This window comes from Callorhinus ursinus, unplaced genomic scaffold (genome assembly GCF_003265705.2).
Source record: "Callorhinus ursinus isolate GAN/ISIS: 27379988/994484 unplaced genomic scaffold, GSC_fseal_2.0 scaffold10, whole genome shotgun sequence".
In the NCBI taxonomy this organism is placed as follows: domain Eukaryota; kingdom Metazoa; phylum Chordata; class Mammalia; order Carnivora; family Otariidae; genus Callorhinus; species Callorhinus ursinus.
In genome coordinates this window covers 60,286,097-60,308,918 of record NW_027397072.1, presented here as the reverse complement: position 1 = coordinate 60,308,918, position 22,822 = coordinate 60,286,097, and the positions used below count along the sequence as shown (strand labels likewise).

At 41.0% G+C, this 22,822-nt stretch overlaps 1 long non-coding RNA gene across 1 annotated transcript in view; it reads right to left on the bottom strand.

Moving 5' to 3' along the window:
- Positions 1-702: 702 nt before the first annotated feature.
- Positions 703-22,822, bottom strand: part of LOC141373616 (uncharacterized) — an 80,483-nt gene continuing 58,363 nt past the window's right edge. The window contains exons 4-5 of the long non-coding RNA XR_012379817.1: positions 4,561-4,658; positions 703-2,590 (exon numbers count right to left, since the gene is read on the bottom strand). This is a non-coding gene — a long non-coding RNA (uncharacterized lncRNA). The remainder of the gene's footprint in view (positions 2,591-4,560; positions 4,659-22,822) is intronic.

Here is a 22,822-nt window from a genome sequence, read left to right as displayed (position 1 = left end):
GAGCAAGATAAAATTACAACAAATATTGCATTTTAAAACTGTCCTGTGCTCCCCAGCTCCTTGCACACCACGGTGGGGGTAGTAGTCTCCCTGACAACCATCTACTTGGGGACCATCCCCTGCCTACCCAGGCCCTGGTGACTCTGACCACACACCCCCCCGCCCCCCCAGCGTCCCCGTCCCTGTGAGGCTGACACTGGCCCTTATCAAAGCCTCCAGATTCCAGCTTGTACTTGGGAGACGGGGACACACAGGCCACCTTCCTTCTGGCTAGGCCTCTTATTTATTACCATTGCTGTAGGGCTTTCGGTTTTCCCCTTCTTTTAGTAGGCCACATAGAGGCATAGAGTTTGGATAGGTTTCCGCTATGACCCCTTGTGTGACACCCCGTGGGCAACACCTGTGCCCACCCACCTGCCCTGTTCTATTCCTTGGAATGCTTTGCCTCTGCTTTGTGCTGTTTGCTTTGTTCTCCACCTTCATAGCAGCAGTTACTGTTTTCCAAATTGAGGAGCATCTGTACCAAGGCAATGTAACTTTTGATTTCTGGTCGATTTGTTTTAAGCTCTGTTGTCACCAATAAAATCTTAATAAACAAAACAAAACAAAACAAAACAAAAAAACTGTCCTGTGCTACTTGTATTTCTTTTTTTTTTTTTTAAGATTTTATTTATTTATTTATTTGTCAGAGAGAGAGAGAGAGAGAAAGCACAAGCAGGGGGGTAGTGGCAGGCAGAGGGAGAAGCAAGCTCCCTGCTGAGCAAGGAATCTGTTGCAGGACACTATCCCAGGACCCTGGGATCATGACCAGAGCCGAAGGGAGACACATAACTAACTGAGCCACCCAGGCGCCCCACTACTTGGATTTTTAAGAAAAAATGTGGATACAGGGCAATCCTTTTCGCCCAAGCCCTTCAAAGTTTTGGCTCCAGTTTCAGCCATCTCACTGAAATGAGCAGCAGAATTCATGAGAGTAAATTAGATTTTTATTGAATGGAAGTAAGAACACAACTACTCAGTGTAGACCAGTACTGTTCACTAGAACTCTCTGTGATGATGGAAATATTTGGCATGTTTAATGTGGTAGCTAGTAGCCACATATGGCTACTGAGCACTTGATATGTGAGTAGTGTGATTGAGGAAATGAATTTTTTATTTTATTTCATTTTAATTGAAATTTTTTATTTTATTTCATTTAAATGAAATAGCCTCCTGTGGCTAGTGGCTATTGTATTGGACAGCACAGTGTGACTCTATGGAATATCTATAGTAATTGCTTCCTTAATGTTTTCTACTGTTAATCACAAAGAATGCTTTATGCTCTCTAGCCAAACAGGTCAGTCAACATTAATTTTAGTAAACATTCTTCTCCTAGTTCTATTCCTACTCATTTAAAAAGAACAATAACAAAAACTGTGAGTATTTTGATTAATCACCCTTTCCACACATCCTCCGGGAGACAAATAGATGTATGCAATACTGTCAAGAGGGATTATCTAATCCACACCTTCCTTTAAAAAAAAAAAATTTATTTATTTATTTGAGAGAGAGAGAGCGTGCGCATGAGTAGGGGGAGGGTCAGAGGGAGAGAATCTTCAAGCAGACTCCCCACCGAGGACGGAGCCTGACATGGGCCAATCCCACAACCCATAAGATCATGACCTGAGCTGTAACCAAGAGTTGGACATCCAACTGACTGAGCCACCAGGCACCTCTCCACACCTTCCTTTTCACATATTCATTTGACAAATAATTAATAAGCACCTACCCTGTGCCAAGCACTGTACCTATTGGTGCTATGAATATACTGATTATATATAGTAGATGTCACAGTGTACTGCTCGGCTATCCTCTTTCAGGACCAAGGCACACACTCTTCCAGCAGCTGGGGCTATAGGCTGCCATCAGTTCTCAGCTGAATCCTCCAGGGGTTGCCTGAGGCTCAGGAAACTGCTTCACCCAAGTTTAAGGTCCCTTCTTATGGACAGTGCACATCTAGTCTATAATGGGGATATAAAGTAGGTCAACTTGGTGAAATTTGTGACAACTCTGAAAGATCATCCTCAGTCTAGGGCTCCCCATGACTATCTGAAGTCTTTGTTGCAACCATATCACAGTTCGGCTTCTTCTTCTATCCAACCCAAGCCCCAGAGGTTGTTACCAAGTGTAAATCTCCATTTTGGACAGACTTGGTTCCTGCCCTCATGGAGATGACACCGTTCTGAGACAAAGAAACTGAAATCCAGAGAAGTTTAAGAACTAGTCCAAGGACAGAGCTGATTCATGTTAAAGCTAGGAGAATCCATTTTCCCGGCATTCAGCGTAGTGCTCTTTCTGCTGTACTATGTGGCCTTATAGTGAAACACACTACATCAGGAAATCGCAACCTGCTATTGGGAGTAGTACTAAGAGAATAAGATATTTTTCTAAAAGATTAAATTGAACAATAGGCAAATTATTTCTATTGAGAGCAGCACCTCTCTCCTTTTAGGGAAATGCTTCCCTCTTCTTCTAGACACAGGATCCTAACACAGAATTGACTGTCTTCTTCTTCCTCTTCTGCTTCTTCTTCCCCCTCCTCCTTTTTTTTCTTTTTAGAGAGAGAGAGAGAGAGAGAGAGAGAGAGAAAACGTGAATGCATTTGGGGGGAGGGGCACAGGGTGACGGAGAGAGAGAGAATCTCAAGCAGACTCCGAGCTGAGTGTGGAGCCTGACATGGGGCTTGATCTCACAACCCTGATCATCATGACCTGAGCTGAAATCAAGAGTCGGATGCTCAACGACTGAGCCATCCAGGTGCCCCAGAAGTGACTGTCTTCTTAAATGACCCAGATTCCTTGACCATATGGTACATTGATAGGTGGGTACCAATCATGAAAACCTGGCCGTTATTGGCCCAGGGATGGGCACACGACTGAAGCCAGGCCAATCACAACCCATTCCCAGAACTGTTCTTAAACTCGAGTTCTTAAATTGCTCTTAAACTCATCCTAGTTGGAAGATACAAGAATATGAGTTTACAGTAATCTAAACATATTGTGGGAAGATGAGGATCTCATCTTGGGAAGAAGCTAGATTGAGAGAAAAAAGGCTTCCCTGCAGAGAGAAGTGGAAAGAGAGGGATATAAAGTGCTGATGGCAATTTGTGTTCCTCTTTCAAGACATCCCTGAAGCCAGTGCCACCCCTGTTCTACCTAAGGCTTGGTTATCTGAGCCACTGAATTTTCTCCTGTCTGCACAGGCCAGTTCATGATGGGCTTCTGTCCTGTTGTCTTACTACCCCAGCAAATTGACTCCACTTTTCCATTTTACCTTGCCATCTGTGTTTCACATACCCATTTTTATACAGTTTGCATTCCTTAGCATATAATTGACCCATTACTTCATTCATATTTTTCTACCATTTACATAATGGCCACAAGTTAATATACCACAATCTAATAGCTTCCCAACTGCAGAATATTTAGATTGTTTGCTTTTTCCCTCCTTATTATTACACTTAACATTACAATGACCAACTTGGTGTATGTAGTTTTACTTTTTCTTTTTTTTAAGATTTTATTTATTTGACAGAGAAAGACACAGCAAGAGAGGGAACACAAGCAGGGGGAGTGGGAGAGGGAGAAGCAGGCTTCCCACGGAGCAGGGAGCCCGATGCGGGGCTGGAGCCCGATGCGGGGCTCGATCCCAGGACCCTGGGATCACGACCCGAGCCGAAGGCAGATGCTTATCGACTGAGCCACCCAGGTGCCCTTGTCGTTTTACTTCTGAATTAATTCTCAAGCGAAATTCCCAGGAATGGGATTGCTGGATCAAAGTGTATAAGCACTTTCATGGTTTTTGACAAAAAAGTGAATATTTTTTACATTTCAGAAAAAGTTTGCTTAGATGTCAAGTTTAAAAGGAAATGTCATTCTTTAATGGTGAGAGTCTTGAGTCACTCTTTCATGCTTAAATTTCTGTCACTTGGCTCTCCTTTCAGGGCCAATTGTTGTTTGTTGCTCATCTAGAACATTTGGGGGTGGGAAGAAGAGCCTGAGGCCACAGTAGCTGGCTGTGCTCGGGTTTTGCTCTGCCCCAATGGAGCTCCAGGGTGTGGTGTAGGGTTCTCACAGAAGGAAGGGAGGGCTGTGGAAGAGACCAGAAACATTAAGAGGGGTTTTCAAAATACCAAGTTCTCTTTACCCACAGCCAGATTCAGAATCTCATTGGGAGCAACCCTCCACAAGGTAACAAGTCCCTAATAAATTCTCCTATTATATCTTCCCATACTACTTTGATTTTTCTTTCATAGCACTTATTATTATTGCAAATTATTAATTATGCAATTCATTGTCTCATTTCTGGGAATTTAACTTAAGAATTAATTCAGCAGAAGGGCGCCTGAGTGTCCGACTCTTGATTTTAGGCTCAGGTCATGATCTCAGGGTCATGGGATTGAGCCCCACATTGGGCTCAGTGATCAGTGGGGAGTCAGCTTGAGATTCTCTATCTCCCTCTCCTGCCCCCCCCTCAAATAAATATTTAAAAAAATAATAATTCAGCACACAAAAAAGCTACCTACCTCATATTGTCTATGAGCTTCATGAAAGCAGAGATTTGTGTCCTTTGCTTCTGTATCCTAAGCACCTAAAACAGTGCCTGACACATAGTAGGCACTGAAGAAATATTTTTGAATGAATAAATAAATTAGCATAATAAAAGAAACTAAGTTAACTCTATTTCTTAAATTTACTTGATCATGGAACCATTTTTTCAAATCTAAATTAACACTTTAAGTGACATACTTGGGAAATGCCAAGTCCATGTCTTAGGGGAAAAGATACTAAGAGGAGGTGAGGATAAGTAGCCTTGTGTGTTTCACAGGAATTCTGTACCCCTCAGAACTTGCCTGTGAAGTGTTGCATCCACAGAGAGGAACCTCAGTGATATGGCTGACTTGAAGGGAATTTTGAAGAAGTTGATTAACACAGCATTTTGATAATCAGGTAGAAATGTAATAGTCCCAGTTCATGTTCTCTTAAAAGTTTATAATTTGTGGTTTATTGGACAGTTTTACAGGCCAGTCCCATCAAACCGTTTTAGAAGGCATCTCTAAGATGCTTCTTTTTTTTTTTTTTTAAGGTTTTATTTATTTATTTGAGAGAGAGAAAGCAGGAGAAGAAGGCGGGGAGGGGTAAAAGGAGACTGAGAAGCCAACTCCTCGCTGGGCGAGGGGGGTGGGGGCAGGGCTCCATCCCAGGACCCAGGGATCACGACCTGAGCTGAAGACAGATGCTTAACCAGCTGAGCCACCCAGGCGCCCCTCTAAGATGTTTCTTAAGGCAGTTTATCTGTGAGTATTTTCCCAGTGCTGACATATATTGAAATGAGTCTTCTGCATATTTTAAAAGATTAACATATCCAAATAAAAAGATTAATTAATTCACAGAGACTTTCTCTGACTATAAGTGAGAAATTATTCTGGCGTTTACTCACTGTGAGTATAAAGAGCTCTAGATTAGGAATCTAGATTAGCTAAAACACCTGGTTCTAATTCCAGCTCTGCTCCTAAGCAAACTGCTTCATCCTTAGGAGCCGTTCTGAGCCTTAGAAACCCTTTCTATAAAGGAAGATTGAATTAAAAGACTAATATTCCTTCCAGCTCAGATAGCCAATGGTGCTTATCCGAAAGTACATTTAATTTCTTGAAATGACATAAGTAACTGTGAACACGAATTCCCAGTTAATACACTCATTGCTGTTGATAGTACAGTCTCTGGGACCATTCTAGGGAAGTGGATGGATGCTAAAACAAAGTTCAAATTTCTCAACTTAAATCATGATTGCTCTTCGACTGAGTAATTCAAAAGACTCAAAGAACAGGTTTGAGTAGGCCCACTTATATTTAATACTGGCTGAGAAGAAAAGTGAAATGTGATGAAAGATACACTGAAATTAACCTGAAGCAGACCCTTTGCTATTTGCAGGTCTATAGTGGGACCACTTTACTTACCAGCTTTGTTCTGTGACCTTATAAGTGTCTCTTGAGCTTCCAGCACTTGATTTTCCCCTCAGATACATTTCCCCTATACTGCTTATCTTGTAACATTAACTACTGTGTTACAAATGTATGAGCCAAAGCTAATTTTTTAAGAAACTTGAGTGAGAGGAAATCAATCTTTCAAGGTCCCTAAAGTCCTGAGATCATAAAGAAAGGGCTAAAGAAGTAATTTCTGGCTTCTTGCTTTTGATTTCCTTCTTAGTTTCAGTTTTCTTTTTTTGAAACTCTCTCCCCAGAACTTCCACGGCATATATAGATGCTCATAAACAAAACAATGACGAATACTATGCTGTGAGAAAAGGTCACAGCCTGCGCAGCCAACAGACACTGCCAGGCTGGCTTGTTAGTGGAAATTTACAAATGATAATGGGGCTGCCACTTTTGCTTTAAGAGCTACTCCCACTTGGGGACCTGAAACTGTGTAGTCACCAAAACAGCAAAAAGTAGTTAATTCTTTGGTTTATTGAAAGGAGCCCTATTGATCAAATTCATGTAAGGTAATTAGTTAATTTTACACTTTATCACAGTTTGGCAACCACAGACACTTCAGCACTTATAAGTGGCCACATTTAATTATTGTTGAGTTACAAAATTATGGGCTATGCCCATTACTATAAATCTAATCTTAATACAGTGCAAGCTTAAAATTCTAAGAATTGTTTTCAGTTTGTCTCTCTGTTCTGAGATTGTGTGTGTGTGTGTGTGTGTGTGTGTGTGTGTGTGTTTGTTATGTAAAACTCAAGTCTAATGACTGTTTTGAAAAGATCTAGGCAAAGGGTCATGACAACAATTCAGCTATTTAGCACAACTCTCTGTAAACAAATCACCAGAGAAAGGCTTAAAGTGAGGTAATAATTCCGGCTCATTGTCAGAGAATAAACACCAGGCATCTATAGACATGTTTAATTAATTCCTGCACTCTCTTCAAATACTAGCATTTTGTGACTTGAAGGAAATTGCCCACATGGCTGAGCTATGCATCTCTAAAAACTGTGTAATTTAAGTATGGATTTATGTATGGAACATACAGGAATCTGAGTAATATTTTGGAATTAACATTTATTTCACAGAAAAGGCAAATAAAGTGGAGAATAAAAGATGGCAAGGGAGACATCAGACACAAGTAACAACAATGCAAGCCAAGCTGCGCTCTGTTAGAGGTGTAAACAAACTACCCCCTCAGCACCAAGGAGGAGCAATTTAAACCAGATGGGAGGACAAGCTTCACAGAGAAAGGGCAGTGACTCCTAAGTTGTTCTGGGAAGATGAGTACTGTTTTGATTAATAAAGGAGAAGAGGAAGGCATTCTAGTTAGAGGAATATCAGAGACACAGAAAAGTGAAAAGCACTACCTGGGACGGTCCTGGGTGAAAAGTGGGAATGGTGGAGGGAAGTAGGTTAGGGACTCATTTTAAACAGCCTTGAATGTGGACCTAAAAAGTGTGAATCCGTCAAAGAAAGGTAATTTTTTCCATTTTTGTGTCTTCATTTTTTCAAATTGAAAAATATAAGTTGATATTATAAACACTTAAATACTAAATACTATAAAAAGTAGTGAGAAATACTGTGAGAAGTAGAAAGTTAGTCTTTCATAATTCCACAACCCTGGAGATAACTATTGTTAAAATTTTGATAATACCAATCTGCCCTAACAATTATTGCTAAATTGCCCTCTAAAAAGCTGGTATCTAGTAACGTTCACCAATAGTGGATAAGGCTTCTTGTTTTCCTACATATTTGCCAATACTGTGTATAGAGGAAAATGGTATGATCATATCTGTGTTTTAAGACCATAGTTCTTTTTTTTCTTTTAAGATTTTATTTATTTGACAGAGAGAGACATAGCGAGAGAGGGAACACAAGCAGGGCTTCCCGCTGAGCAGGGAGCCCAATTATCCCAGGACCCTGGGATCATGACCTGAGCCGAAGGCAGACACGTAACAACTGAGCCACCCAGGTGCCCCTAAGACCATAGTTCTGATAGCAATGTAAAGAAGGGACTGAAAGCTGAAAGCTACTGAATTCAGAGTATAGTCAGAAAATCATTAAAATATTGTTACAGGATTTTTTCCTCTGTCGGTGGTGCCCGTGGTTCTTGATCTCACCACTTCAAAGAATGAAGAGGTAGACCTGACAGAGTTGTGGGCAGCAAAGCAAGGTTTATTGAGTGATAGTAAAGTTTAGAGTACAAAGCTCCCCCAGAGGAAGGGACCCAAGAAGGTTGCCACCAGAGTTTCTAAGTCTAGGGGTTTTTATGGGCTTGTTAATGGTCTGTTTCCATCTGATTAACCCTCCCTGCGCCTGTCATCCAATCAGGTTTTTGTCACCTATCTATCACATGGGAAAGGGTGGGGGCTCCCTTCAGGGTGGTGTAAAATCCTTTTAAGGGTGGTTTTCTCTTAGTGTGGGGGCCCCTTGTCCCTGTCTCCCTGCCTTCCAACTATCCTTCATCAATATTCCAGTCAAGAAAATGTTGAATGGCTCGCCTAGGGTAGGGCCAGTGGGGATCGAAGATGGGAGTGGAAATAGAGCATTACAGAAGTGGAACTGAGATAACTTTCTTTTTCTTTAAACAGGCAAGACGAAAGAGAAGGAGGTGTTAAAGAAAACCGGAGTTTTAGCTTGGGTGTTTGAGTGGATTTTCATACAGTTAATGGGAATAGGGAACCCATAATGAGGAATAATTTTTTTTGCAAAGAGTTGCAAATGAGCCTATTTATACATTAAGTGGGACTTCCCTCTTCCTATTCTACTATTTGTGACCTTTTCGTATTGCTTTAATGATAATGTTGCATCAGTTTTCCCTATTTTACATCTTTTTTTTAAAGTAATCTCTACCCCCACCCAACATGGGGCTCGAACACATGATCCCGAGCTCGAACACATGATCCCGAGGTCAAGAGCTGCATGCTCTACTGACTGAGCCATCCAGGTACCCCAACTCTTTTACCATCTTTTTTTTTTTTAACATCTTTGATTTTTCACTTTTCCACTGGAGTCCTCCCCCTAAAAGCATGTTCAACTTGTGCCTTTCTTCAACTACAACATTATTCTAGTTTCTCCTTTATTACTCCCATTGCCTCTACTTTTTTTTTAACCACCACTTACCAATGCATTAATTCATTTATTTAACTAATATTTATGGAGAGCTTTCAATATACCAGGCATGGTCTACATGATGGGGAACAAAGTAAATAAAAAGGACAAAAATCCCTGCTTTCTTGGAGCTCATGTATTGTTCTACTTACTCATTATTTTCTTCTCATCTGCTTCCACGTTGTCCTGGAATTGTTCTTTTCAAAGCTGACACTGACTTCAAGATTCTTAAATTTAAGTGCCATTTCTTGGTCTCTTTGACCTCTCTGCAGCACTTGACATTGTTGACAGCTATCTATTCCAAAGCCAAGACCTTATCATAGCTATTGTTCATGCATTCCCTAGAGAACATGAAGAATGTTTTGGTACCAGTAGATATCCAATACATTTTAATAGGTAGAGATTAAGTTGAGGGCATTCCAAGTGCAAAAATGAAAGGGCAGGAAGCCATGGGCCATTTTGAGGAATATTCAGTTCAGTTTAGCCATAAGTGATAAGGAGGAATACTATGAAGAGGAATACTATGGCATACAATTGTATGCCAAAAAACAAGCTAACTTAAATGAAATACACAAATTCCTAGAAAAACACAGACTACCAAAACTAACTCAAGAAGAAATAGACAATTTGAATAGATCTACAACAAGTCAATAGATCAAATTAGTAATAAAAAACTACCCACAAAGAAAAGCCCAGGCCCATATGGCTTCACTACTGAATTCCACCAAACATAGGTGTCATAGGTACAATCAACCCTGATGTTGGAGGAGTTTATACTTTACCTTATCATTAATGGACTGCTGAAGGTTAGGAGAGTTAAATAACATAAGGGCAGGGTCAAATTATTCCCCTTTCCGAACAGAGATGCTGATAAACCATCTGGGTCAATATACTCTAAAACTGGGCTAGATCCTGGCTCTGGATCTTCCAGGCCCAGGTTCTATGACATTTATTGCTTGACTGGGCATTGAATCCTAAGACTGTGAAGTATTCCAGTATTTCTGAGCTGGAATGTGGTAACAGAAGCAGTCATAAATATACTAAATCCAAGAATCACCCACAAGAATACCATCTACTTGCCTAGAAATTAGTCTAAAAGTAGGTTATGCTGGTATGAAGTAGGTGGCTTACTGCTGCTTAAGGAAGTTAGTGTCACTTTAGCTAAATCAGGCCAAACTTGCTTTCACAATCTTTAGTAAGGAATCAAAACTACTCAGAAAATGTGACCAAAGTTTATGTCAAGCCATAGTCATAACCATCATCCAAAATTGTCTTCCATATTATATAACCCAAAAATAAGCTTTCTCCTTATACCTCTTCATTTCTAATTCTGTAGAAAGATTTACTAAAAATATGAACACAGATTCTTCTATTGTCTCACAAAATTATATTACTTCTGTACATTGTCTTACTTCTGTTATAGGTATTACCAGGCTATTACCTTGTCAGCTCCTGCACTTGAGGGCAGGAACACGACCTTTATTACTCAGGCAGCAGTCTGCTCACTTTGAGCATATTCAATGCATATTGGTATGATTTTTCATCCATGTTCTTCTCACTTTTCTCTTTCTGCTTGGCAGTCTCTATGGAAAATCTAGTGTTCCATTTCCCCTATTATCTTAATTCATTCATTTACCAAATATTTACTGAACATCTTCTATGTTCCAAATACTGACATAGGCTCTTGGGATTTGGTAGTGAACAAAATCCTTGCCCTCATGGAAATTATGATCTAGAAAACAAGGCAGTTGATAAGCAAACAGATATGTAATGGCATTGGTAAGTGCTATGTAGAAAGAGTCAGGAGCTAGAGAGTGACTAGGTTGATAGGTAGTCATCATATTCTATCAGAGACCAGAAAGCAAGAAGAAACTTTGCAGATATCTAGAGGAAGGGTATTCTGGACAGAGGGAACAGAAAATACAAATACTCTAAGAGATGAATGTGCTTGGTGTGTACAAAATAGGACGAAAGCCAGTATGCAACACAGTACACAAGGATGCCTGGTAGAAAATGAGGTTAGAAATAAGGTGGGGGAGAAAGGAGGAGAAAGAACAACTGACAGCACAGAAATAAAAAGGATTATAAGAGAAGATTATGAAAAATTATATGCCAACAAATTGGACAACCTAGAAGAAATTGGATGAATTCCTAGAAATATATAATTTCCCAAAACTGAATCAGGAAGAAATAGAAAATCTGCACAGACTGATTACTAGTGATGAAATTGAATCAATAATAATAAAAAAAACCCCAACAAATTAAAGTCCGAAACCAATGGCTTCATAGGTGAATTCTACCAAGCATTTAAAGAAAAGTTAATATCTATTCTTCTGAAACTATTCCAAAAAATATAAAAGGAAGCAAAGCTTCCAAATATATTCTATGAGGCCAGCATTACCCTAATGCCAAAATCAGATAAAGACATTACAAAAAAAGAGGCCAATATCTTTGATTAACAAAGGTGCAAAAATTTTCAACAAAAATTAGCAAACTAAAGTCAACAATACATTAAAAAAAATCATTTACCACCATCAAGTGGGATTTATTCCTGGGATGCAAGGGTGATTCAATATTCACAAATTAATGTGATACATTTTACATTAACAAGAGGAAAAACAGGGGTGCCTGGGTGGCTCAGTTGGTTAAGTGTCTGCCTTTGGCTCAGGTCATGATCTCAGGGTCCTGGGATCAAGCCCCACATCAGGGGCTCCTTGCTCAGCGGGGAGCCTGCTTCTTCCTCTCCCTCTGCCTGCCTTTACCCCTGCTTGTGCTCTCTCTCTCTGTCAAATAGATAAATAAATTTCTTAAAAAAAATAAATAAAATTCATATGGAATTGCAAGGGATCCAGAATAACCTAATTAATCTTGAAAAAGTAGAGGAAAGTTGGAAGACTCACACTTCCTGATTTCAAAACTTACTACAAAGCAACAATAATCAAGACAATGTGGTACTGGCACAAGGAGAGACATATAGATCAATAGAATAGAATAGATAGTCCAGAAATAAATCATACATCTATGGTCAATTGATTTTTGACAAGAGCACCAAGACTATTCAATGGGGAAGAATGTTCTTTCTGACAAATGATGAGAAAGCTAGATAACCACAGTCAGAAGAATGAAGTTGGAATTTTATCTTACACCATATGCAAAAATTAGCTCAAAATGGATCAAAGACCTAAGTGTAGAAGCTAAAACTATAAAACTCTTATAAGAAAACATAGGGGGAAATCATGATTTGGGATTTGGCAAAGGATTATTAGATATGACACCAAAAGCATGAGCAATAAAAGAAAAAAAACATAATTTGACTTCATCAAGATTAAAATCTTTTGTTTTTCAAAGGAAACCATATGGATCCCATTTAAACCTTATGTTTTAGCTGGCTTTCTCTGACACTGCTCCAGCAGGAGAAGGATGGGAGATAGGGGAGTGGCTACCTCACTATTGCCGATTGGGCTGTAGAAGTTCATTTGGGGGGGCACCTGGGTGGCTCAGATGGTTGAGCATCTGCCTTCGGCTCAGGTCATGATCCCAGGGTCCTGGTATTGAGCCCCGCATTGGGCTCCCTGCTCAGCGGGGAGTCTGCTTCTCCCTCTCTCTCTGCTGCTCCCCCTGCTGTGCTCTCCCTGTCTTACAAATAAATAAATGTTTTAAAAAAAAGTTCATTTGGGTACTGGACTCTCTCAGCCTCTACTCAACCTGCGTTGGCACCTGAGGAGGCGTGCTTTTCATTACCTATAGGTGGATATGTGAGTTCCAGCTCTTTACTAGGCCTCCACTGATACTTCCCTGGTAGGGAGAGGTAAGGGGCCTTAACACTCCTCATGTGGACTCCAGTGACAACACAGGAGTGGGAGTGAGTGACCTCTGGCCTCATTACTACCAGTGGTTGTGAAAGTCCTGACTCTCCACTAGGTTTCCTCTGATACCACACTGGTGGTGATGGTGGCGGGGAGGGTTAAGCCACTTCATTACAGCCTGGCAAAAGTGGAAGGGTGAGCTCTCCACTTGGCCTCTACTGACGTGGGTGGGGTTGGGGCCACAGTTTTTTTTTCTATCATGTTTGGCTGGAGTAGGGCTTTTGTTGCTTACAAGTCTGTCTTGCTAGGCTGTCCTTTTTGGCTAAAGAGAGTAGGCTTTTGTTGGGGGCTTTCCTTTTTTTTTTTTTTTTCTTGTTAAGTAATCTCTACACCCAATGTGGGGCTCAAACTGAGGACCCCTAAATCAAGAGTCACACGCTGTACCCACTGAGCCAGCCAGGTGCCCTTGGGGCTTTCCTTTAATTTGTGCTATTTGCCAGCTTCCAAGTCTAAGTTATAGGAGGCAGAAAGACAACCCAGAGGACTTACCATGTATTGTGCCTTGGGTCCCAAGGTCTCTAATCTACCTTCTCTCCATCTTTTAGTATCTTCCTATGTTTGTTTTCAAATTACAGACTGTTAAACATGAAGAAATCTTTGGAGATGATGATCCTGTTTAATCACCTTATTTTACAGTAGTAGAAAATGAATCCCAAGGTTACAAGCTAGTTAGCTCAATGTCAAGTGTTCACAGTGTTTTTCAGTGCATAATATTGCCTCGATCTTAATGGCTTTGTTTCATTTTGTTAGGTGTGTACTCAAACTGACTGAAACTTTTTCATCCAGATGTTCAAGTTTATGTTTTGTTCAGTGAACAATCAAACTTAATTTGTAAATTAAACTTAGGAATCATTTTCTGTTGTATAAGTTTGAATCAAAATAAATTTTTATAAGATACTGAATATCTCTCTGTGCTAATATACTTTGTAAAATGGGCCTTGTTATCAACCCACAGGTAATGTTCCATCTCTAAAAGCTCTGACATGCAAAAATGTCCCAGGGGTTTTTATTTAAACACCAGTTATTAACTTGATGCCGTTCTTTTAGGAAACTTGTTGGTTTCCCCATGGTATTTTGTGTTTGCTTAATTTTCTATTGGAGTACCTGTCTTGTTTTAAATCATTCATCAACGTATGACTCCACTGAAATAACTGCCAATGGAAGATATTAATTTAATCTTTTTAAATTGTTGTACAACTGAGTTTTCCAAAAGGATTTCCTAAATTGCTTCATAGATAAGTTGAAAGGAATTATTTCTCTTTCTTCCCAAGTACTGGGCAGATACCAAATATAAAGCCATACTATTTAGTCTGTCAAAACTCCATATTGTAACTGGTAATTTGTTTTCCTAATTGTGAGTTAGGAAGGTCTCAAAGAGACTAATTCTGACAGTTCTGGGTAGCATTTTTTTTTTTAACATAAGGCTGTGTTTGCACATTACAAGGCAGTCTGAAAATACTGACAAAAATGTCCTAAAAACATTAATGATTCTACCAACCCAGGGACTTAATACCCCTTGACATCAAGGTGTAGCCTTCCAGACATTTTCCTAGGACATGTTTAAATTTATTTTATTTTTTAAATATTTTATTTATGTATTTGACAAAGAGAGACACAGCGAGAGAGGGAACACAAGCAGGGGGAGTGGGAGAGGGAGAAGCAGGCTTCCCGCGGAGCAGGGAGCCCAATGCGGGGCTTGATCCCAGGACCCTGGGATCATGACCTGAGCCGAAGGCAGACGCTTAACGACTGAGCCACCCAGGGGCCCCGGACATGTTTAAATTTAAATGTATATGAATATTTTAGTAGAAAAAACCCTCAGTTATGGCAATTCTGCTGTATTTAGCACAGGGCCTGGGACTCTTAGGCTATTAGAAAGAAGGAAACATGTCCTGCCTGATACATAACATTTGTTTGGGGGCTTGTGTTATTAATCTTTTTTTTAAGTTAGCACTTTAGGCTTACGTAGGTATAAGCTTTTGGACTTAATTCATGTTATACTATTCTACTTTGGTAGTAATAGGCTTTCAACCATAGGAAACAAATTTTTTTTTTGAGAGAAATTGTGTGTGTGTGTGTGTGTGTGCGCGCGCGCGCGTGCGCGCACATGCATTGAGAGTGCAGAGGGAGAGGGAGAGAGAGAGAGAATCCCAAGCAGGCCCAGTGCAAGCCAGACAGGGGCTGATATTATGACTCTGAGATTATGACCTGAGCTGAAATCAAGAGTCAAACGTTAAACTGACTGAGCCGCCCAGACACCCCACTATAGGAAACATTTTTAACAACTAGATGAGGATAAGAATGAAAGAAAGGAGAAGGCAGAGTGAGACTGCTTGATTTCTAAAGTAGTCATTATTTGGGGTTATTTCTGGGCTATTTACCATGCCTAAGTACTAATATCTCATTCTATTAGTTATGAATCAAGAAATGTTTATTAAGCCCCGTAATCATTTTCTTTTTAAAAAGTAGCATTTATGGGGCAGGTGGCTGGCTCAGTCAATTAAGCATCTGCCTTTGGCTCAGGTCATGATCCCAGGGTCCTGGGATGGAGTCCTGCATCTGGCTCCCTGTTCAGCGGGGAGCCTGCTTCTCCCTGTGCCTCTGCCCCTCCCCCTGCTCATGGTCGCTCTCTCTCTTTCTTTCTTTCCTTTTTTTAAGATATTATTTATTTGTTTGACAGAGAGATACACGGGAGAGAGGGAACACAAGCAGGAGGAGTGGGAGAGAGAGAAGCAGGCTTCCCGCCGAGCAGGGAACCCCACGCAGGGCTCGATCCCAGGACCCTGGGATCATGGCCTGAGCCTAAGGCAGATGCTTAATGCCTGCACCACCCAGGTGCCCCCACTCTTTCTAATAAACAAACACTTCTAAAAAAAAAACTAGCATTTATTATTTTCTTGACTTTAAAAAATAATGTTCATTATAAACAATATGAAAAAATTAAAAGATAAAGAAAATTTAAATGACCCCAATCTTACTATTCAGCAATAACTACAGATAACATTATCTAGTTGCTTCTCAACCTTTTTCTATGCCTATACATGTATTTTTACAAACTTGGGATGATAGTCTATAAGATCACATGAATTTGAAACACATTTTAAAATTTCTGTAAATTTTAAATGACCATATTTTAAGTAAGCATAAATTAATATATTAATTTATTTAAAGATTTTACTATTGTTTAGATTAGATTTTCCAATCTTTGACATTATAAATGCAGTGAACATGTTTTCTATCTAAATCTTTGCTTTAATTTCTATCTTCTTTGGATAGATTTCTAGGAAGGTAGTTATTGGATCAAAGGTCATGAGCTTTTTAAAGATTCTTAATATACCTTGCCAAAAAATATCTTAAGAATTCAAAGTATAGTTTTGAAATTGTATTTCAATTTTTATCATACAGATATAGGAATTCAAGGTGATATGCTGCTGGACAGGGGGAAAATGTGCATTTATAATGGATAACACATCCATATATTAAAGTTGCTGCTACCTCTTCAGAATGGTTCTAGTAAATGGCATATTTCTGGAATGAATCATTATACATTCTATGAATAAATTAAGAAAACCATACTAGGAATTAGTTGGAGTAGAAACATTTTTAGTAGTTTATCAATCATAGGCTTATGCATATCTGAGAAGATGCAGCTGCTTTCACTGCCAATTAAATTGCACTAATATTAAACAAATGTTAAGGAAGTAAAATAGTAAAGAGAAGAACTACCATCAGGAAGGCTAGGTGCTCCACACAGAGGTCTCATCTCAGGCTCTGTGCTGTTCCCCAACTACCCATCCTGGTTATATCTGATTAACAAGAAAGGTGATTTTCTACTTTTAGGCTCAAACTTGGGAAGAACTCTCCTTATGGCAGCACTGGGTCAGTTTCCTCCTGCCTTTCACAAAGGGCGCTAAATATGCATCCTAATCAAATTGCCCTAACTCATGCTTTCTCTCTCCATCATTTTCTTTTTCACCAAGATATGTCATTGTCTTCACAATAGCCACTGAAGAGACTATTCTCTTGGAAAACTTTAAGTTGTGCAGAATTTCTAACCATGAAATCTCATTGGTCATATCCTATCCTGAGGCCTTGTGGAGTTTGTCATTACTGGGGCTGTTAAATTGACCAATACATATGTATCTGTATTGGGTGGGGACGGCCACTACCAGTTTAAGCATCCTAAGAAAGCCAGTTTTACTACTTCTGGGAGAAACTGAGCTGTTTGATGCCCTGTTTCTACATGTGCGTAAGTGACCATAATTGTTCAGAATACCCAATTCACAAAATATTTGATTTGTAAATTGTAATTAAAGCCTTAAATTCAAAATGTTTCTGAAATTGGTGAAACTTCAAAATGGAGTGTCATACAATGAAAAAGGAGTCAGTATATTTTTTTTAAACAGCCAAATATAGCCTTTAAACACAAATGCAATTGTGTGCCTTGCTTGTTTCAACAACCGTTCAAATAAGCTTTTTTAGGGGCGCCTGGGTGGCTCAGTCGTTAAGCATCTGCCTTCAGCTCAGGTCATGATCTCAGGGTCCTGGGATCGAGCCCTGCATCGGGCTCCCTGCTCAGCGGGAAGCCTGCTTCTCCCTCTCCTACTCCCGCTGCTTCTGTTCCCTCTCTTGCTGTGTCTCTCTCTGTCAAGTAAATAAATAAAATCTTTAAAAAAAATAAACTTTTTAAAAAGATTTATTTATTTATTTTTAGGGAATCAAGTAAGTTTTAATTGAAAATAAAAATGTTTAAATACTGCTACACAGCTTATAATCACAGTGCTTAGTACAGTACATTATTATACACAGAAATGTGACTTTAATGCATACTACCAGCAAAAGTATCTCACCTTTTTTTAAAATTTTTTTTAAGATTTTATTTATTTATTTGACAGAGAGAGAGACAGCAAGAGAGGGAACACAAGCGGGGGGAGTGTGAGAGGGAGAAGCAGGCTTCCCGCTGAGCAGGGAGCCTGATGCAGGGCTCTATCCCAGGACCCTGGGATCATGACCTGAGCTGAAGGCAGACGCTTAATGACTGAGCCACCCAGGTGCCCCAGTATCTCACCTTTTTTAAAAAAAGATTTATTTATTTATTTTAGTGGTGGGGGGGAGGAGGAAGAGAGGGAGAGGGAGAGAGAATCTCAAGCAGACTCCCCTCCAACCAGAGGTGGGGCTATATCCCAGGACCTGAGATCACAACCTGAGCCCAAATCGAGTCGGATGCCCAAACAACTGAGCCATCCAAATGCCCCTAAACATTATTTCTAATACAATATTTAAATCACTTTGTGGGTGCCTGGGTGGCTCAGTTAGTTAAGTGTCTGACCAGCTCAGATCATGACCTCTGGGTCCTGGGATTCTGTTTTTCCCTCTCCCTTTGCCCCTCCCCCACTCATTCTCTCTCTCTCTCTCTCTCTCTCTCTCTCTCAAATAAACTTAAAAAAATATTTAAATCACTTTGTATCTCATTGAAATAAAAGTATGGTTAGTTAAACGTTTCTTCAGGAATATTCTGTCCTCTGACACTATCATTTGAATAGACCAGTTTCCAAAGAGCTTTTTCCATACACAGTATCATGCAATCCTTCCTACAGCCACCCAAATAGGTACCAGTCCCATTTCTATTTTTTTATTTTTATTTTTTTAAAGATTTTATTTATTTATTTGACAGAGAGATAGAGAGCACAAGTAGGCAGAGAGGCAGGCAGAGGGAGAGGGAGAAGCAGACTCCCCGCTAAGCAGGGAGCCCAGCACAGGTCATGATCCCAGGGTCCTGGGATCGAGCCCTGCATTGGGTTCCCTATTCAGCGGGGAACTTGCTTCTCCCTCTCCCACTCCCCATGCTTGTGTTCCCTCTCTAACTCTGTCAAATAAATAAATAAAATCTTAAAAAAAAAAAAAGGAAAGAAAACGACCTGAGCCAAAACCAAGAGCTGGATGGTTAACTGACTGCGCTATCTGGCTGCCCCCAAAAGTATCTAATTTTTTAATGTTCTGTACTTGGAACATACTTTTGTTATACAGATTTGACACCACATACTTCAGATGTCTTTTCCAGTTTTGTTGGAAAGTTTGCTTGGTTGATTTCCACAACAGACTTGCATGCCCCTTAGCCGTGGTAGCATCCTGGTTGTTGTTTCTATATATCTGTATCTTAAGTTTAGGAAGATCAACTAAATGAACAATCCTTAACTGTGGTGTCTCCAATCTTCAGTATGTTAATTCTATCTCTCTCTCTCTCTCTTTCCTCTCTCTCTCTCTATATATCTCACCTCCATCTCTTTTTCCTCTGAAACTATCATGTATGAAATCATTATAATGTTGGTTTTTTAAACAAGATTTTATTTATTTGCGAGAGAGAGAGAGAAAGCACAGGGGAAGGAGCAGAGGGAGAGGGATAAGCAGACTCTGCCCCCCTGCCCCCCCCGCATGATTTTTTAAAATTAACTTTACTGGGGTATAATTTACATAAAATGTATCTATTTAAATTGTACATTGTGATGCAGTTAGATAAATGATACACCCACATTCTGGGTGTTTTTAAGATTTTTTATTTATTCATTTGAGAGAGAGAGAGTGTGAGAGCAAAGCAGGGGGGAGGGTCAGAGGGAGAGGGAGAAGCAGACTCTGCACTGAGCAGGGAGCCTGACATGGGGCTCCATCCCAGGACCCTGGGATCATGACCTGAGCAGAAGGCAGACACTCAACTGACTGAGCCACCCAGGAGCCCCTCTGCATGGTTTGTAATTTGGAGAAATGGGTGACCTGAGTTCAATCCTAAACTGGTCACTTACTAGCCATGTGACCTTGGGAAAGTTACCTTAACTTCTCAAAGCCTTGATTCTTCTCCCTGTAAAATGAGGATAATGATCTCACAGAATTGTAAAGGTACAGTAAAATAATGAACAGTAGGGGTGCCTGGGTAGCTCAGTCGTTAAGCGTCTGCCTTCGGCTCAGGTCATGATCCCAGGGTTGGGCTCCCTGCTCCGCGGGGGGGCCTGCTTCTCCCTCTCCTACTCCCCCTGCTTGTGTTCCCTCTCTTGCTATGTCTCTCTGTGTCAAATAAATAAAATCTTAAAAAAAAAAAAGAACAGTAAATGTCCAGAATATAGCCTATTCTCACTTCACCTTTTATTACTAGGTGAGATAAAAAATAAACTTCGTATTTCTAAATTTCTACCTGGGGTCTTTCAAATAGAAATCTATGAACTCATCATTTCTTCCTCACTTCTGGCTGTTCACCATATTCATTTGTTTTATTATTTTTCTTCTTGACAGATCCTGCCTCATGTTTATTTGTATATATAGCACAGGAGGACACCAGCCCCATGCAACTAGAAGCTCAGGGAGGGGGAGGGTGTCACACCAGAACTTGTATCCTCACATTGGCAGAGAGAAGCCTCTACACTGTAGCCTTTATGGGGGCTTGGGAACACCTTTGGGAGCCTGGGCCTTGGTTTGAGCCTTGGCCTTTGGCCCATAGAGCCTGAGACCCTTGGCAATATGGCACTGGCACATTTCCTGAGCTTGGGGTGAGCTATGTAGGCAAATTGACTGAGCTTGCTGCTGCCACCATTTAGGATCTTGGGTTTGATCTCCTTGGGCTTGACTAGGGCCTTGATAGCCTCAGCATGTGCACTCATGGCCTTGGTGGAGTTGTCCTGCATCTTCTTCAGGCCCTTCTTGTTATGCTTCCTGGCAAAGTACATGCTCCTCAGGATCTTGGGGTCTATCCCCTTAAGAGATTCTGATGTTTGTGACCGGGGTTTTTTTCTTAATGCTGTTTCTATGCCATTTTCTTGACTCGTTGTGTGTGGTGTAGTTCTTGGACTTGGCCATGTCTGCATGAAGCCTGCACCTCCTGAATTGTCTGGGACTGCCATATTCGTTTATTCTTTATGTCGGAGGCAGAAGCAACATTGGAGAAACAGCATGATATTATATCTCATTTGCCCACAATGCTCAGAATTTTCAGTGTATCCTTGTTAGCACTGACAGGCATATATGGTTGTATGTACCTTTCACTCTGCCACCAACCACCAACCACTGCTGAATAATTTCTAAAGGACAAAGTTTCACAACGAATAGGTAGTTATGAAGTCTCACAACTACACATTTCCTTATGCAAAAATTCACAGAAGCTAAAGGATACCTTCTATAATTGTTCAAGTACAATTCTAAGCACTTGAAGTAGGTGTTTTTTTTTCCTTTAAACTCCCTACATAGGCAAACAACTGTATGTCCTAAATCATCTAGCTTCATTTTGATCACAAGGGCTTACTCCAGCCAATGAATAACTTGTGAATACAATCTTATGTCAGAAACAGAGAAACACAGATGACAATGGCTATATGTTGTTCTTGATTATGTCTGGGATTTTTATTCGTTAGAGGTTTCTCCCCCATTATCTTTCAGATACCTGAAAGAAACTCTGAAAACATCAATACCCTATTTTCCTGCTTCCTACCTGCATTTCTCTATATAATCCGATCTGAACTTGGTCTGCAAGTATTAGGATTGGTGTCAACTGTAATTAACAGGCATCCTGTTAGTTGTAATTAATTAGTTTGAAATTAGCAATACTTTGATGGTGATTCCAGCCATTTGTATTTTTTAACTGAACTCACCTCAAAAAATTTTAGTACTGTCATGTCCTTGCTCCCTGACTTTCCTTCGGCTAGGCACTTCGCAATTCAGGGGCATTTTCCTCTCAACAATCTATTTACCTATTCCCCTTCTTATCACTTCCACTTGGGTGGGGCTGGCGCATCAGGAGGAAGTGCCCAAACGGTTCTTCAGGATCACCCTCCCTGACAGGTTCTCATTGCAGAGATGCGCCCGGGAGAAAGAGACTCAACCCGCCACCTCCGGACGGCCAGGCTTAGATGGGGCCCTAATGAGAAAATACCCTGGGTTCTCCTGGTCCCAGTCTCTGCCTGGCCTTCGGGACCCCACGACTACCCGCAGCGCAGAGGAGGAGATGGAACAGGGGAGGAGGAAGAAAAGGAAGTGCCCCCGTTGAAGCTCCGCCCCCCGCTGGCTTGGGCTCCCAGGAGGCGTGGCCTCAAGGGCGGAAGCAGAGGGCGGGCGGAAACACGTTGGGGTGGATACGCATTGGGCCGGGAGTCAGCGAGGCGGGGTGGGGGGAGGGGGGTCATCACACCTCCCCAAAATGGTTGGTGAGGGTGCACCAGTCCGCGCAGGAAAAAAGGAGGAAGGAGACCCCTTCCCCCGCCCCGCGACAGACGCGCGCACACCTCTACACACAGGAGAAGGCACACGTGGCGCTTCCCAACCTCTCACACAGCCTAAGTGACCAGGGCGGGTAGTCAGCCAGATAGGAGGCAATCAGGGTAGCTTCTGTTTTCATTTTCACTTTCCCCATCGGGCCGCAGACTTGGAGTGGAGAAAGTGGCGGGGGCCAGCCCTGGTGTCGCCGTCTCCGACCCCAGGCCGGCCTCCTAACTGCGGCAGCAAGGGCGCAGGGGCAGAGGTGTGGGGGTTAGATGGTCTGCAGGGCTGTACCATACAAAACACTACTCTCAAGATTTCCACCTCTGAAACAGGAGGGGATAAAAATGCAAATGTACTGGGGCCACGATAAGTAACTGAAATATTCCCGGCCCCCAACTATCTAAAAATACTGTTCTGGTTAAGTGGTTAACTTTTCTTCTTTTAAGTAGAAAACTGGACCCTTAGAAATACATACCAGATGTGGTTGCTAGACTAGTTTGAAAGCAGCTGGACAGGGAGCACCTCAAGGAAAGCAAAGACAAGATTTTCCCTCCCTCCCAAGTTATTAAAATGTGACATG